General features: G+C 36.0%; 1 protein-coding gene across 1 annotated transcript in view; it reads right to left on the bottom strand.

The window, feature by feature from the left end:
* THSD7B (thrombospondin type 1 domain containing 7B) overlaps positions 1-19,106 on the bottom strand; it is a gene marked incomplete at its 3' end in the record, with an annotated part of 691,568 nt that overhangs the window by 317,323 nt on the left and 355,139 nt on the right. The window lies entirely within an intron of this gene.

Genomic DNA, 19,106 nt, shown 5'->3' with positions numbered 1-19,106 from the left:
AAGAACATCCTTCTAGCAATTCTCTCTATTTTCTCCATCATGACTTTGTCCACTGACTTATTTTTCCACTCTCAGAAACAAACTGACAAACTCACTCTTCTGACTGCAGGATCCCTCTCCACTACCCCACTTCTTAATTCTCTTCACATCAAAAACTGTTAAAGGGGTTTAATTTAATTTTTTTAAGACACTGTCTTCAATTCTCTTCTGAATCCACTGCAATCATGTTCCCCCAATTTTCCCCACCAGCCTCCAAATAGCTGTTCTTGTCAAAGTGAGTAGTTGAACTGCAGGTTGTTACATCTTATGAAGAATTATCTACCCCCTTACTGGTTCTCTCAACAACATTTAAACTTTTAACTTTTAAACTTTTCAGCAACATTTAACTTTCAGTCCCTCCTACTTAAAATATTTTCTTCTCTTCATCTCTAAGACTCTATACTATCCTGGTTTTCCTCAACTGGTCTCTTTTTCTCTGTCTCCTTTTACTGCTATTGCCCCAATCTGTTAGCTTGGGTCAGCTCTGGGCTCTTCCCTATCTACTTGGATCTTCCCTAGCTACCCTTGGTGATCTCACCCATTTCACGGTTCAAATACAAGTATATGCTCCTGACTCTCAAAGCTCTTTCTGCAGTCATCCTGGGATAACTTTTCTAATTTTCATCTAATCAGTTTATAAACCCCCAAAAACCTACTTTCAAAATATATGCTAAAAATGACGACTTTGTACCTCAAATTATAGCATCTGGCTTAATGTCACTATCATCATTCATCTGAAAGTTTCCAGTAACTTCCTAATTGGATCCCTGCTTGGATACTCCCACTTACAATCTACTGTTCACTCAACAAACATATGGATCAAATCATGTCAGTCTTCTGCATAAAGCCTTAAAAAGCTGGCCATTTTATTCAGAATAAAAATCAAAATTCCAAATATTTGCTAAAATACTACTTTCTTAGTAAGTACATCCCCCATCTTTAAAGTTAAACCATTTCCCTCATCAAAGTACTGCATTCTCGATCCCTATTCCCTGATTCATATTTTTCCAGTCTTTATCACCATCCAGAATCAAATACCAATTCCTATATTTAGTTGACAGTCTATTTCTCTTCAACATTATAGAATTTCCAGGAGGTAAGAGATTTAATTTTATTTATTAATGAATTCTAGTATTCAGTACTGGTGTTTATGATTTAACAGGCACCCATTAAATATAATTAACTAATTAATAAGTGAATGAATTAAAGATCAAGTCTGAAAGAGCTAGAAGTGCATATTGAAAGCTGGGCCAGTTACCCAGGAGCCAGGTAGGTAAAAGCTTGAGAACAGTTCAAAATAAAGCTAGAGGCAGCTGGGTGAATAGCCATAATAAACATTAATGGGCCAGCTGTGATGCAATGCTAGGTGCAATGATTTCTTTAAAGAGTCAGTGGGAGGCAGGTTTTTATATTGTTTTGTGAATTATAAGAATGGTTATAAATTTCAATTATGAAGTGACTTTAATTCCTTTTGTCAGTGATGAGAATTGCCATAAAGAGCTTCATTCATGTTCCACACCCCACCAAAGTGGTTTGCAGAGCTTTGGTGCTTTTCCCCAGATGTCCCTGCTCTCTGTCCTTACTGGCCCATCTTTTTCTCCAGTTTCCTAAGCCACTGCAAGAGCTCTTTTAATTTTTCTTCCCATATACATTTGTTTTAATATCCCTTATTTTCCCCATATTCCAACATAAAATTAACCACCCATCATCATAAAGCATGGATATTTTTGCATGGTTGACTTCATTGTTCTTTTTCCAGCATGCACCTTCCATTATAACACGGTATCCTGTTATGAATTCCTATAAATGTCCCATCTCTAGATTTTCAGACAGTATAAATTACATGTTAGGAACTACTTTTTCTGTCTACTCTGCATAGATGTGGTAATAAAATTTGACAATGTTGTTTTCCATGTAGAAATAAAATATACTGATGAACAATGATTGTATAGAAACACACTATATACACTCACACACACTCTCACTTACCCTATAAGTGCTGGACCAAAGTATGCAACCAAAAAAGTAGGTGAAATGGGGCCTCCCTGGTGGCTTAGGGGTTAAGGCTCAGCACTACCACCATGATGACATGAGTTCAATCCAGCTAGGGAGCTAACCCACATGGCATAGCAGAGCTCTCCTGTCTCCACTGCTGCTCCCCTTAACAGTGTATTTCAGGAGATTTGCCTATTCTGCTCCCCACTCTGTCTCTTTGCCTATTCTCTCACCCCTCACACCTCTGGCCTACACCCCAGCTCTTCTCTGTAAAAATAATAAAATCTTTTTTTAATTTTTTTAAAGATTTATTTATTTATGTATACAAGAGCTGGGGTATAGGCCAGAGATGTTGGGGGAGGGTGAGAGGATTCACCAAAGACAGAATGGAGAACAGAACAGGCAGATCAACTGAAATACACTGCTGAGGGGAGCAGTGGGAGAGTCGGGAGAGTTCTGCTGTGCCATGTGGGTTGCTCCCTGGTCGACTGGGGATTGAACTCGTGCTGCAGAGGCTGCAGATTGCTTCATATTGCTGTGCTTAACCCCTTGCACCACCAGGGAGGCTGAATAAATAGAACCTTTTTTTAAAAAAAAGTAGATAAAATGGAAATATCATACCACAAAATTATCTTTGAAAAGAAGGCTTGAAAGAAGTGAGGGTATGAGGGAGAGAAGGAAGGGGGAAGAGACAAAGAAGGGAAGGTGGGGAGGGAGGGAGGAAGGGATGGACAGCAAGTTGGATTCTAAATTTTCATAATCTTTTGTAAATTACCAAAAAGAAAAAAACTTGCCCAGGTTAAGGTCTTAATTATAGTTGATTAAATGATATTTAATATAATCAAAATGGATATTTTAGTTGGGATACATTAGCTTTCTTTTTCTTTAGAAACTTGCAGAGGTCAGGAGCAAGTAGGAATAAAAAGCAATTAAAATAGCATTAAGTTTATAAATGCTAAGTATAATGAGATTCCTATTTGATTTCCCCTAGCACATAAAATGTAGAGGAACAATTCCATCAATGAAACAGATTTTTGAGAAATCATAATCAACCTTTATGTACTCCTATTCATTGCATAAATTAGATAACATGCTTTTCATCAAACACATAAAAGTAAAACACAGCAATGTCCTATAAGGAATACTGTTTCCATATTTTATTGCCCAACTGAGAGAACAGATGCAAAAGATTGTATTTGATATTATGTTTTATGGTTTAAAAGCAATTTCTCAAAAACTATAACACATCTACAGAAAGAGAAAATGGAAAAATCATATCTATCATTCACTTACATCAAATCAATTTCCTTTACTGAATAGAGGAAAAAAATATATACAATAGCAACTATTTAAAGTTAAAATATGTAGATTTAATATCCAGTTAAGCCTGTAAGTTTATATATATTTAAAAGTATAAGAAGAATATGCTGTTTGCTTTTCAATTAGTTTTCAAAAATATTGTTATATCTTAATTGAGTAACTGATTGTTGCACTAAAATTTTATTTTGTATCTTTGCCCTCTGAGAGTTCTTGATCTAAAAAACCTAAATACAATCTCTCAATAGCATATAATAAAATCAATAGCTCTTAGTGTTCATCATATATTTATACATGTTTAAATAAAGACTATAGCCAATTGGTTTAGTAACGTTGCTATAGAATACGGCCTGTGCAACAGAAGGGAGGCACTCTGGGTTCAGTCCAAGAGTGTGATGGGGGGAACTGATATACAATACTAACTTCAAGGTCATGTAATGACTCATGATGGAACTTGCCTTTAAATATTAAAATTGCCATATTTAGAGACATACCTTTTGTTGATCAATGTATTCCCTTTTAGACATCTCAGTGTTTCTTACCTGGAACTTGTGGCTTAATTTTTTCCCCCATTATGACTAAGCTGAATGTAATATGATTAAACTAAAAACTATGCGTGAAAGGCTAGGGAAGGGATGGTAGAAAAGTGTTGGTCATCCCTGCAGTCTAACCTTCACATCTATAATTCTTTGGAAAATATAAGAGATATAAACAAGAATGCATAAAATCCAAGCATTAAAGGAGTACTAGTAGTAACTATGATAATAATAATAAAACATGTCCCTGAAGACAAAAATAGGAAAGGGAGAGCACAAACGTGCTAAATATTTGAATCTGGTATGCCACTTACTAAAGAAGTCTGTAGGAAATGAGTTCGTTGTGATTGAGGGCAGGATGGATGTATTTGAATGGCCCAAGCATGAGCAAGGAAGTCACAACATTCCTGCATTTCTATTCCTGGAGCTTTCCTGGAAATCAGTTACCCATGATGATTAATTTTCTATGTCAACTTGATGGGGCATCAGGGTATCCAGATATTTGGTCAAACATTATTTTAGGTAAGGTTAACATTTGTATCGATGGACTGAGTAAAGCAGATGTCTTCCCTAGCATGGATGAGCCTCATACAAACAGTTGAAAGTGTGAATAACACAAAAAGGCTGAGTAAGTGGAAAGGTCTCCTGCCTGGCTGTGTTTCTTTTTGGGTTTCAAAGTGTCTCAAGTGAGCAGGTATTTAGATTGGAATTTACAGCATTGATTCTTCTGGGCCTGCAGTTTGTTGACTGCAAATCTTGGCATTTGTCAGTTTCCATAATCATGTGAGTCAATTTCTTATAATAAATCATATCTGTGCATGTGTCCTCTATCTATCTATCTATCTATCTATCTATCTATCTATCTATCTATCTATCTATCTATCTATCCATCCACCTGTCTGTCTGTTTTGTTTCCCAAACCAGATGAAGGCCCATGGGGTAGGAGCCTTAGTCTTCATTTAAATTCCTTTGTCTACACCTGCCTCTTTGCAGTTATTGCCTCCTATAATTATGATGAGGGTGTAAGGAAGGTTCTTCAAAATATTTTAAATTTATCTGACCATAAAGTTACAGTGTATTTTCTTGTCAAAACTGCCACTTAGAATTCAATTGTAGTATTGCTATTAATCAACTGTCACCAAACATGACTTGTTTAAAATGATTTAAAATTCTATCTGGCATCATACATTTAGAGTCTATGGTAGCTGCATTGATTTCAATCGTGGAAATTGAAAAAGGGAAGGGATGTCTTCTACAACATTCCTGGGAGAGAATTAACTAGATTCAGTGGCTCCAGGAATGCAGCCTTATTAATTCATGTTGTGGAATATCTTTATCTCGTAGAAAGTTCTAAGTTAGATATGTAGCAAACTGAGTTACTGTAACCAAGAGAGTAATGACAGGTGATTTCAAAGAAACATAGAAAATGGAGAAAGAAAGGTAAGCTGTAACTGTAATAAAAATTCATTTGAATAAAAGCAGTACAAAATTCTAGTTAAATATCATATAAATGATTTCATAAAGTTACAAACAACATGACAGTAATCATTCTTCATAGTTTAGAAGCTTATGAATCAATAGAAAATGTTCAGAAGAAATCTGTAATATGGAACATATGAAGGTAAAAGTCATTTTCAACTCAAATGGAATATTTTTTTCTCCCAAAGAACCTTTATACATTTACAGCAGGAAGACAATGGTATTTGGCTTTTGATATTCTGGGTTAACATGCTGCACCATAACTTACCTGTAGTCATAAAACATGCGCCATTAAAAAATAAATCAAAGGAAATCTCAATCCTCAGTAAGTGAAAGAGGTCAGGTCAGGCAGGACATAGATTCACAAAGTCCCTCTATTGGCCAACAACAGAAGATAAAATATTTGGGGATCTTAGATATTAATGAAAAGAAATTACTCACCATAAATCTCAGCTTTTAAAAAAATATATAAGTCTGCAAATTCCACTAACTAAAAGACTTTCTCATTTTAGCAGGGCAAGATGTTCTAATTAAGAGAGATTTTTTTCACTGACCTTTGATACTTGCACTGTTTCAAGGATGGGGACATGATTTGAAGCAAAGTTCAAATTCCCTAGAGAACAGTAAATGGAACGGATGCAAAGAAAAAGAAAAAGAAAAAAACAGGTAGTGTATGTATCAAATTTATTTTGTTGAAAAAGACTATGAATCTGTTACTCTAATGCAGCGTTATAAACTAGCTATAAAAGAAACATAAATATTCAATTGACAGTTTGTATTGTTTAGATTATATTTTTACTATTTGGTGTTATGATATTGTTGTCTGTGCTAGTGTTTTAACTAGAACAGACCTTGTCGTTTTGTATGACTCCATTGAGAAAATGAAGAAAATTACAGTCTCACATAAGAAACTACATCTGTCTACCAGAAGGGATGGCTAGAAGGCAAGGAGGAGAGGAGGCAGGGAGTCCAAAGAACTGTGGTGGAGGAGTGGAGGATTATTAATATTTGGTGGTGGGTGTAGTGTGGTAACACTCATCGGAAGAGGTGTGAACCTTTACCCTTAAATCATGTACAGTGCTGTAAACCAAGGCTACCTCAATAAAAGATACTATTGCAGAAAAGAAAGAAATTACATCTAAGCCATGAGCAAATAGCAGTGATACTGAAGGGAGGGAGGAAAAAAGAATGCATGAAGTTAATATGTTAATATTTAATATGGGCATTTGCATGCATGCATGTATAGCTGTATATTTGAAATTCTTTATATTGTAAAAGGTGAAAAGCCAGCATTAGTTAGAATCCCTTGACTACATGGAAAGGTAAGTAACATGTTATCACTTTTCTAGATGTTGATGGGTTGTTTAAAATGTGTTAGAGGGCCTCCCTGGTGGTGCAGGGGTTAAAGTCTCAGTGCTATCAGACTATAACCAGCCACTGTGGAATGAGATAGATTCCCCCAGCCAGGGAGTTAACCCACCTCTCCTGTTTTGCCCACTGCTCCCCTCAGCAGTGTATTTCAGTAGATCCAACTGTTCTCCCCATTCTGTCTCTGGTGAATTCTCTCACCTCTCATATAACTGGCCTACACCCCAGTTTTTGTATGCATAAATAAAATAAAATCTTAAAAAAAATAAAATGAGATATGTATACTACATATAGGGGATACAGAATTGAATGAACACAACCCCCACCCACCAATAGCTACAGAAAGAACTAAGTTCACAAACAATTATTAACTGGCACTAAACAGAAGCATATCATGGTAGAAGAGACACTCCTATCCAGAAACACGGCAATGAATTTGAGCAAACAAGACAGGACAAACCATGTGGGAAAAATTAGATGTGCAGCTCAGTTAGGGAGGGGCAGGAAAGGTGAGGAATAAAAGTAGGGGTTAGATCATGAATAGCCCTATATGTCATGTTTTAGAAGTAAACAGTCCTGCATGAAAACTGTGAAGCAGGTAATAACATGAAATATTAATTTTAGAATAACCATTTAGAAATCTTAGGCATGGATTTGGAGATTAATATAGTTCAGAGACAGTGTAAAGTCTTGAACTAAATTGGCAATCATAAAAAGAGAGATTATATTTGGGCTAAGATCTGTAGGAGCTTATGATTAATAATGAATGATTAATTAAGAATAGGGAAGATTCCAGAATAATCTCCCATTCTTTTGAAGATGGAATGCGGGAATACCATACATATACATACCTATATATATAAATACATGCATATATATTAGTTAGAAATTTAAAATTGCAAGTGAGAGAACTGAATTTGGTTAAATTAAGTCGGAGGAGGGAAGAAGAGAGGGGAAGAGGAAAGGAGATGGATGAATGGAAGGACATGAGAACAAAATGAGAACTCTACATCTAAAAATGAAACTAGGGAAGTTCTTAAGCCTGAAGAGCAAAACAATTTGATTAAAAGCACCACAATTGTTTCACTTAATCCTCAGAAGCCAGGAGACTGGAGTCTTAAAGATTGGCTCAAAAATTATGCCACCTCTATATTGGCAAGAAGACAGGCAAATCTGATTCTTAGTTCCACCAAGAAAGAAGTCACTGCTCATACCGGGTTACTGGTGAAGAGAGAAAATGTTAGTATCAAATTAAACTTATAGAATGAGACGAATGAAAAACAAATGAAGTGATACATAAAAAGGCCTAAGTCAAGTGGAGTAATGATAGTCATGGTCTACAGCAGCTAAAGATATGTGAGATGATGAAACTGTCACTGGACATAAGGGACTTTATGTCCAACAATTGTACAGTACACAGTAGTCAGTCTGAAGAATAAATCATCTAATAAAATTAAAATATTAGCAGGTAAAAATAATTGTAGAAACAAAGAGATTTTTCTGGTACTGTAACAGGAAAAAGGTAACTTATTAAATGCCGAGAGTGTTAATGATAGATTAGTTACAGTTATACCATTAACAATTAAACTTAGCAGGTCCTAAAATATAAACATAGAATAAATAGCTCTTTAGGTAGAGTATAATTATACCATTCAGATCACTCCAAAACCCAGATTTCAAGGGAAGTTGCTGATAAGATGGCACAGGACTCAAATTTTCAGTCTGCATGACTGTTTCAGAATTTAATTATGGATTTGCAGTTTTGCAACTATTATGTTACCATCCTCCATCCCATTGCAAATTCTGAAGTGTTCTCATTGAAACCTATTCTTTTTAAAAGTATTTAGCAGGACTCCAGTTTAAAATGCTTTTGTAATTAATTTACAGCTATACATATAGTTAACCAATTAGCTCATGTTACTTGTAATCAGCACAAGTTGTAAGAAATATTCTTTATATGAGAAGCATTCTGATTAGTTCTTTAAATGAAAAGGTACTTTTAAGTTAAATTTGTTTAATCATGATAAAATCAACCTAATGCTTAACTTCTAATTCTAGAAGAAGGATTTCTCGACTTTGGCACTGTTGATATGCCAGAATCATGCTAGTTATTTCTGTGCTACCCAGTCATCACCATCTAAATTGTCTCCAGAAGTCACCACTGGTGGAAAACCACTGCACTAGAGAATCTGAAGAACATATTTTTCCCACTCTGAGATGGGTAAGGGACAAAATTACACCCCTTTTCACATAAATTCATGATAATTACACAAGTTCCATTCATGATCTTGACAGGACAGAATCCAGTTGTATGGAATTTTATTATCACCTCATTATCTTGCACTAGAAACATACTTTTAAGGCAGTTTGTAAAATATACACATTCTCAGTAAACAGACACTGTCTCTACTCTCTAGGAGAGTAAACTTTCATGAGCACAGTTCCTTTTTCTATTGCTTGATTTATACATAGATAAATCATTATGTAAGAGTAATTTTAATTTGTTATAGTTTGCCATTTTATCTTTAGAGGATAAAATTATACATGCATTACATGTAATTTTGTTCATCATATTTTGTCTTAAGTTCTAAACTTCCTATGTTGACACAAAGTAATATTTTTCCCCCAAGGTACTTACAATAGCTATTATCTGGCAGTCCATGCTCCTATATGGTCCTTTGTAAAGCTCTCAAACAGTTTATCAATAACTTCATACCAGTTGGCCAGTTGAGTTTCTAAGAATGTCTCTACACAGAAGGCAAGGCTTCAGAATTTAAGGATGGATTTGTCTGAAATATTCATGGAGGATGGAAATTGGGGTGTGTGTGTGTGTGTTGGGGAAAGTGTTGCTACAGAAATACAGAACACCAGTCTAGATAAGAGAAGAGCAAAGAGATGATGGAGACCTTATGAAGATGGAACTGACAGGATTTGATGGCTGACTCCATTAATAAATGGGTAGAGATGCAAAGTTTGAGATTGAAAACTCAGGAAGAAAAATCCAGGTTCTGGAATAAGTCCATTTTTTGGAAAAAAACATCAGTACATTATCCACAGTGAGATTAATAATTTAGTAGGTAAAAATACTGAGCTCTAGTTAAGAGAGATAGTTCCCTTTAAATAAAGACCCAGTGATTATGTCTAGAACATAAGTCCTGGGAATAGTCAGAATTATCTGGGAGACAGAATTATCTGGGAGTCAGAATTATCTGTGTTTCGTTAGGGATAATAACAGCAAAGAGGGGCCTCCCTGGTGGCACAGACAGTTGAGCGCAGCACTGTGATGAAGCTGTCTGCAGCCTCTGCGGTGCCGGTTGGATCCCCGCTGGCTATGGAGATACCCACATGGTGCAGCAGACCTCTCCTGCCTCGCCTGCTGCTCCCCTCAGCAGTGCTTTCAGTCTGCCTTCCTGTTCTGTTGCCTGCTCTGTCTCTGGTGAATCCTCTCACCCTTCCACACATCTGGCCTGTACCGTGGTTCTTGTATAAATAAACCAAAAAAATAAAAAAATCACTTAAAAAAATAACAGCAAAGAGGTGTGCTAAGAATGGTGCATGTTAAGGTGTGCATGGAGGAAGAGAAGCCAGGCTCAGAGACCAGGACACACATATTCCAGAAAGGTAGAGGGACACCAAGAGGCAAATGGGACAGAGAGTAAAGGTAAGGAGTCTCAAAAGCAAAGGTAAATCCTTGTATAGCAAAACAAACAAAAAACTGGAGTTAAAAATTGGGAAAGGAGTTTCTATGAATATTGACTCATTTTATGAAACTTCTTTTCTCTTTTCCTCACCGACCCTATGTCTGTGTTTTGATGTTTTCCCATAGTTTCCAAGATAGCAAAAAAGACTTTCTTTCCAATTCCAAAAAAAATTACCCCTGTATTAAGTGGAATCCCCTCCTGATTCCAAACTCACACTCACATTAGTATTTTTCTCCCTCTCTAACGGCTTCATTACATTCTCCCACTCCTCTGAGACAGGCTAGGTTGACAAAATTGCAAGTCAACAGGGTAAAGGTTGCCCAATGTCCTGTTTAAGCAACTGGATTAAATTGCAGATTGGTGGGTCCTGCCTCAGCATCAATTCACACAACTTGGCGCACCAGACTGACCAAAGGAACCATGTGTAGACGCAAGATGCTGTATTCTAACTGAAGATTGTTTCACAATGCCCTGGAGTGGGAAGGCTGAAGGCCCCACAAGAAAACTTGGTAGATGCTCATGAAGCAGGAGACGTGTGAAGGGATTTGTACTCCATCTGCCTGTGGTGCTAGTAGCCCAGCCCAGGACATGTCACACCACTGCCCCCCTGTAGAAGGACTATGGACCTTTCTCTTAAAAGGTTCTTTGATCCCTTTGGGGAGTCAGGCTAAAATGTTTCTCTTTTGGCACTGGTTTCCTTGAGCACAAGCCTTTTTATAAAACCTTGTTTGGTTTAACCAACACCCTCTGGTGAGTTCTTTCTCCTAGAGGGTTCCTGAACCCATATTTGTTAGGGGAGTTTATAATACTTCTGCTTTGTCTTGATACTTGCACAGAATGGCTCAATATTTACTCTTTGAACACTGATCTATTTTGATACTTCTTTCTTTGACAAATATTTTATAAAAGTTATCTATCAATATCTATCTCCTCTTAGGAGTTGGTCTTAACACTATGATTTTTTATTTTAACCTATAATTACTCTGTTAAGACTAGACTCTGAATGTTTGGATATGTCCACACAATTTACAAACCATTTCCTATCTTAATTTAGGCTCTAAAACAATCAGCTGTACCACATACATACATCTTAAAAATCTCCCCTCTGTGATTTTTATGACGTTGTACCCCTGTTTCTCAATAACATAAAGATGTTTGTTGATATATTATTAAAAGTACATTTTGTGGATAAATGAATTTGGGAAAACTGTGCTTCAAATGAAGTAATAGAGTTCTTTATTGCAGAAATTCTAAGAGCCTTCAATATGCTAATTTAACATTCAGGATTTCGAAGGGAAAGACTATTTGGTCACAGAATCTTTTTTTTTTTTTTTCATATTATCAATGAATCTTACTTCCACATATTTACTTTTAAAAATCATGTTTTGCAATATTTACATCCTCTCTAGATTCTAAATATTCCTATATTCCTGGCTTTGAAACAGAATAGGAGATTAATATAACCTGATCAAATAGAAACACTGATAAAAGCAGCAATGAACTGGAATTATTACTCCCACTGTGGATGGGAAATTGAGGACCAGTGAGATTAAGTAGTTCAATCAAACTGACATGCTTTTTTCCAGAAAAAAAAGTAGTATCAGTTATAATCTTACAGTAGATTATTCCAAAATAAGCTATTTTTCCAGATATTATTCTTTAATACTCAAGTACTTCATCCCCCTCTCCATTTTATCTCAATTATTTATATCAATCATGTATGTATTTGAGTGTGTGTGTGTGTTAGCATTGTCTATTCGCATTGTTATAAAACCATTGAATCTTTTCAGTTCACTACTAGCCTTTGCTCGAATTCATAAATTTAGCTATTAAGTCCCATTATTTTTTTAAATGCCTTTTATATGTGTTCCTTCTAATTGATTGACAAGGTTACTACTCTGCTATAGGTTTTTGAAACCCTTTGCAGCATAGTAATCACAATGCTTGGTGAAGCCTACCTCACCTACTTTCAATATCTTGCTATGGGAATGATCATCCCATGCAACTGTTAAGTTTAATGACTCAAATAGGTCCTTAATTTTTATTTCTCATAAACCTTGTTTCATTATTATTATTATTATTATTATTATTATTATTATTATTATTATTATTATTAGTGGTGGCCAAACCATTCTATTCCTTCTTAACAGATTGGCTAAAAATGGCCTTTGTTTTGCAAATTTTGTATCTATAATATTGGAATTCTCAGTAATGGTGAAGGTGCATTTTCATGCTCCTCAGACTTTAGAGCCTCTGGAGGAAGTGTGTGCTCCTTCTACTCTTGCTAGAAGCAGTGCTTTTCTGTTTTCTTTAGAAATGCAAATACAAATGTTAGATATAACATTAGTGCCTTCTGAAACAATCCTAAATGGCTCCCGGGCTAAACAGAAATGAGTATCTGGACCTTAGTAACCTGAGAGATAAGGGAAGCTAAGGGATTCTCATCTATTTGAAGAGACTGAACTCTAGTCCTGGACAAGAGAAGTATAATCCTATTACATTTACACAGTTTGCAGTAGACTTTGAAATTCATATTAGCATTCCTGAAGGGAAGATAATTCTGTAACTGAGAGCCAAGCAGTTAGAAGAGAAAATGATTGTTTCTACTTTAGCAAATAACCCCATTTCTCAAATGAAAAGACATTACCCCCTACTCATCTATACCCTATATACCCATTTCATCAGGGAAATATCTTTTGGGGATGTGCATGGGTACAAATGGATGCAAGAGTCACTATGTACCTTGTATCATAGTATATTATGTTAAAAATGGAGAATCTGGCACAAGACAACATCTCTGAATCTGCTCTAAGTTTACCACTGTGTTCCAAAAGCATCGTGCCTTAGGTTGCTCACCTCCTCTGATATTTACTTTTTATTCATTGCCAATTTTAAAAAATGTGCATATTCTACCTGCAGCTACCATAAAAATTCACAAAGCTAATCATACCCTAAAACATGCTAAGGAAATGAAAAAATTCTCTCAATATCAAATTCATTTAACACATTATAAAATTCACCCTTCATTAAAATTATAATTTAGAATTGTCCTATGGTGTCAATTTAATTTCTAGATTCTAATCTGCTCTTCCTTTCATTTTCACATTTCCAAAAAATATTTAGATTTTTTTAAAAGTCTCTTAAAATATTTTGAAGCTATCATTTTGGTATCAGGTGCTATGTAATGAGAGAAATTAATAACGAACATTATGTTATCCTGTTGGTTATTCCGGTACTGAAGTCAGAATTGACTTTAGAAATTCACCCCAAGAATGATTCCTAAAAATAATGATTTATGATCAAATTTTTCCTATGTAATTAAAAATACCCTCCCTGCCCAGGAACACACATAAAACAAAACAAAAACAACTGCCTATTTAGATAGGTATTTGCTCATTGCTTAAATTTGAAATTTGGGATCAAGGGGATCTTATACCCTCCTGTCTAAAATTGACAGGAAATATTGGCAAATGCCTTTGCCTGTTTAAAGAACATCACATCTGTGGAAAGCATCCTGTGGTAAGCTACGTTTGCTCATGGATCTCTGCTGGAAATGTCCATAGTTCATATCTAAAGTAGTTCTATTTGTTCATGTCTTGAGCATGAACTTTTATAGTTGCTGCAGGTGGAATATGCACATTTTTAAAAATATGCTGAGCTGCCTGAGAGCAAAGGAACATACAAAGCCCGAAAAAAAGGTGGCAAAAGTAACTGATAAAGTTGCTATTTGTGACAAATACTGGATGTTTCACTTATATGTGGAATAGAGAAACATAAATGAGTCAGAGAACCAAATCAGTAACCAATCCTGGAAAACAGCCTGTGCCACTGAGGGAGGCTACAAGAGGGACAGGGGAGAAAACCCAGCATGGAGGGGGCACAATGGACCGTGGTGGGGGAATACGGGTGCCTCCGTGTTGGATATGGTATGGGGACCTGCAACTCAGAGGGTGTGATCTTATGCCTCTGAATCACATATAGTATATAATATACAATTTCATAACATACAACATATAATTTTATAAATCAATGTTAACTCAATAAAAATAATGAAATTTAGAAGATGCATTTTATACTATCATGGAGGACTATGGTGATCTGGTGGTGACAGTGCTATAGTAACCACACCCACGGGGAGAACTCCAATACTATCAAAAAAATTTACAAGTATGTAAAATATTCTTTCATAAAAAATTAAAAAAAAAAAACTTCAGACTATGAAAAAAGCTGATTCATCTTCCTTTTCTTTATTCAGATTAAGTACAAGAATCTGGAAGGAAAAAAACTCTGAATCTCCCTGAAGAATGGCACAGGTAGGGCAATGGAATCCATAATGACCGGCTCCTTGGAGAAGGGATAGACATTTAGCACCAACTCTAATTCCATCTGTCTTTCTATTATCACTTTTCCCCTTCCTTTTTGGTCAGAAGACTATTACATTAATGTGTTCTTACTAGATATCAATTAACCAGGTGAGCAATATAAGCACGAAAAGATAAAAAGTACTTCTATTTTGTGCAACATAATGGCTTAAAATTTAAGAGAAGACTCAAAGTATTGGATCATACATATCTTTTAAATGGATTGCTGGGTTGGCTAACAGGAAAGGAAGCTATAAATCCTGACAAAGTGAAGGCTTGGGATGCAAGGTAAGCGAAAGGAAACACACACTCTCATCCTAAAGGTATCCATCAGATCTAGGAGACCCTGATTTCTACTTTCATGGCTTTGTGATGCATGGGGTTTCAGAGTGGGGGGGATTCTAAGGGCTGCTGTAAAGAATCTTATAAAAGGTTCTAAACTAGAGTGAAGCCACAAAGGCTGGTAACTAGAAGTATACACGCCAAACAAAAATACCTCAGGAAGGTCATATGCACATGGAAAACGTAACACTGAATGGTACGGGAGAAAAATCTCTTATGAGAATTTGGAACACCAAGCTGGCCTTTCCATAACTTTATGGCCTGAATTGATGTTTCCTCTGTGATTCAAAAATTCCTCAAAGAGAAATTTAAATTTATTGTAATTCCAGATTCTTAAGGGTTCCTTGGTACTGAAAAGTATAAAAGCTGCCTGGTCAGCATGCTAAGCAGGTGGCAAAGGGAACTGCTCATAATTCCTGTTCAGACTTTCCTTTGATCCTCCTGATTTCAGAATAGTCCCTCATCACTACTCTTCTCACATATAAATGCATGCACAACTTTGCACACTTCCTTCTGCAGATTCGGGTGCCTTTTTGGAGCTGTCTAGAAACAGAAACTTGTTTTTCTTCATGCCTCACACCTTCATCCCTGCTAAAATTTACACATAATTCTGGTCTGCAAAGTCCCTTACCATTTCTCCATACACTTTCTATATCATACATGGAATTTGTAGATGACTAATTTACTTGAATGCGAACTTATTGCTACTATTAGTTCTTTAAAGCAATTTTTTAAAGAAGATATCACTGGAGATGAGTTTTGTTTTACTGTTTCTTACTCTCCTTGCTGGTTTTGAAGTAATTAGAGAAAAGATATGTCTGCACTACCTTAAAACTGGAGACTCATCCTACTTTAAAATTGCAATCACAATCTAATATTCCCTCAACTAAACACTAACATTGTTGTGTAAATGTTGGTGTCTAATTCAGGGAAAAGTCAAGCAGGTTACATGCCAAGTGTAAGAGCTGAATCAGACCCCAGGTAGAAATTATTTAAGTTGAAATTCAAAGTAGAATTATCTGCATACAGATGAAATGATTTGTCATTTATGTTATAAAATGCTATGAAAATTAGGAACAAAATCTCTATAGAACTTACTAAATGGTTTTGTAAAGAAAATTACTCACTATGATAATAGTATAGTGTCAGAGTCCAAGCTACCTTATATAGTTATCCATTGCACAAAAATTGCAATTAAAAATTTATAATTGTTATTTTTAAAGGGCTTCATTCACATAGATATTGTTGATTCAGATATTTAATAACAATTTCACAGGACAAAGTGGACCTTAGTCTTCTAATAACAAGATGATGTTACAAAATTTTTCTGAAATGGGTAAGTAAAATATTTGAATGAAGTCCCTTCTAGTAATTTACAGAGAATCTTATATAGTCTCAGAGCAATCCTGAATTAGACTACATTGCTAATTAAATTCACATCTGTAAAACTATCTGACAGGGAAATAATTTCCAAAGTATAATTGTTTTGGGCTGAATTGTATCCTCCTAGAGTTCCATATTAAAGTCCTAATTCTAAATATTACTGTATTTGATATAATAACTACCATAAGATGCAGTTTGTTTCCATCTGGCAAGAACAGAAATACACATTCACTGCCCCACCTCAGGGTATCAACTCTCCAACTCTATTTTATAATTTTGTTTATACGGATCTTGATCTTTTCCTTCAACAAGATCTCACATCAGCCCGTTGCGTGGTGATAGTACATGGAATGGACCTAGTGAGAGTGAAGTATTGTAGACTCAGTAGTACAATGTTTTCATGTGAGAGGGTAGAAATAAATTTGAAAAAATTCAGGGGCTTTCTACCTGAATGAAATTTCTACAGGTCCAGTGGTGTAGGGTTTTTTTCGGTATTTCTTCTAAGGTAAGGATGTTGTTGTAGCTGGCCCCTCCTACAACTAGGCACAGCACCTACTAGGCCTCTTTGGATTTTGGATGCAATATATTCATCATTTGGCTGTGTTATTCCTGCCCATTTATTGAATTACTGAAAAGATGCTAGTTTTGAGTGGGACCCAGAATAATTAAAGGTTCTACAATTGGTCCAGGCTATTATACAAGATGCTGTGTCATCCAAACCATCTGATCCAGTGGGTAAAATGGTGTCAATATTAGACAGAGATGTTAATGGTAGGCTTTTATGGTTACTACTGATGAAACACAGTGCAAGCACTTAGGAATTTATAGAAAAGCATTGTTATTCTTCATAAGTAACTGTTCTCCTTTTCAGAAACAACTTCTGGTCTACTAGTAGGTCTTGGTAGAAACTAAATACTTAACCATAGACCAACAAGTCACCATGCAATCTAAACTGCCTGTCATAAATGTGTGTTATCTCATCCACCAAATCATAAAGTAGGGTGTGTGCAGCACCAGTCCATCATCACATGGAAGTATATGAAAGTGATCTGGTCCATGCAGGAGACCTGAAGATACAAGTAAATTACATGAATTAATGGCCCGAATGCTTTAAGTTTCTCACCCCTTTTCTACTACCTTCTCTTTCCCATTCTGTACTATGGCCTCATGTGGAGAAAACTCAGGCCTGGTTGACATATAGCTTTGCACAATCCCAAGAGGAGGCGCTATAGGTTATTATGAGGCATTCCTAAAAGAAGAGCAAAGAAAAAAATTCCCAGAGGATAGAACTTTAAGCAGTAGACATGGTTGTTCACCTTGCTTGGAAGAAGTGGCCAGATGTGAGATTCCATACACATTCATAGCTATGGCCAAAAGTTTTGTTGGATAGTCAGGGGTTTGCAGGGATCATGATTGGGAATTGATGAAAAGGAAACTGAGGTATGAAGCATGTGTATAGCCTCTCTGAATGGGTAAAATTGTGAGCATATCTGTGTCTCATGTGAATGTTCAGTAAAGGGTGATCTCAAAAGAGAAGGAATTTAAAAATCAAATGGATAGTATGACCTATTATGTGGACACCAGCCAGCCTCTTTCCCCAGTCACATCTGCCATTACCCAATGGACTTTTAAAAAGTAGCCATGGTGGCAGGAAAGGTGGTTTTGCATGGATATAGCAAAATGGAAATCTAGTCAACAAGGTGACCTGACTGCACTTAACTGAACACGCAATTTGCCAGGATTAACAGAGTCCAAAATATGGCACCAATCCCCAGTGATAAGCCAGCTACCTGGTGGCCGGTTGTTTATATTGGAACACTTGAATTATAGGTGTCCAGGTTTTAATTACCAAATAAATACTCCAGATATGGATTTGCCTTCCTTACATGCAACACTTCTGCTAAAACCACCATAGTAGACTTGCTTCTAATCAAGGATCTCATTTAACAGCAAATGGAGGGACACCATGTGCCCAAGTTCCCCACCACCCTGAAGCAACTGACTTGACAATATGGTGAAAAATTCCTTCGAAGACTCAGGTACAACACCAGCAAGGTTACAATACATTGCACAGCCAGAACCAGTTTTTTCAGAGTCAGTGTATACTCTGAATTGGCATAAATGTATGTTATATATAATATCAAGGAGGAAAATGTGAATGGTACAACTTACTATTACTCTGAATAACTCACTAGTAAAATTATTGTTTCCTGTCCCTTAAATCTAAGTCTTTGCTGTTCTCCAGGGTTCAGTGTCAAAGGGAAGAACATTTCCATTTGGAGACACAATGATTTGAAAGAAGCTGAAGTTAAGACTACCACACAAACATGTTGGTCCCCTTGCCTTTGAATCAACAGGCAAAGTACAGAGTTACTATGCTCGCTGGGATAAATGATCCTGACTAACACCATAACCTAAAGTGGAAAGAGAAAATTAATTCTGAATATGCTTTTTAAGAAGAATTATGAAGCCACTAAAATGCAATTGGTCCCACATGGTTTAGCTTTGCTACATACAATCCGTTTAGCCAAGCGGTCAGATATTCAGCAGGAAGTATTTCTTATCAAGCCTCATAACATTGGCAC

This window comes from Talpa europaea (genome assembly GCF_964194135.1).
Source record: "Talpa europaea genome assembly, chromosome: 1".
NCBI classification, from domain to species: domain Eukaryota; kingdom Metazoa; phylum Chordata; class Mammalia; order Eulipotyphla; family Talpidae; genus Talpa; species Talpa europaea.
Note: the sequence above shows the minus strand (reverse complement) of the source record. Positions and strands in the feature narration are given on the sequence as shown.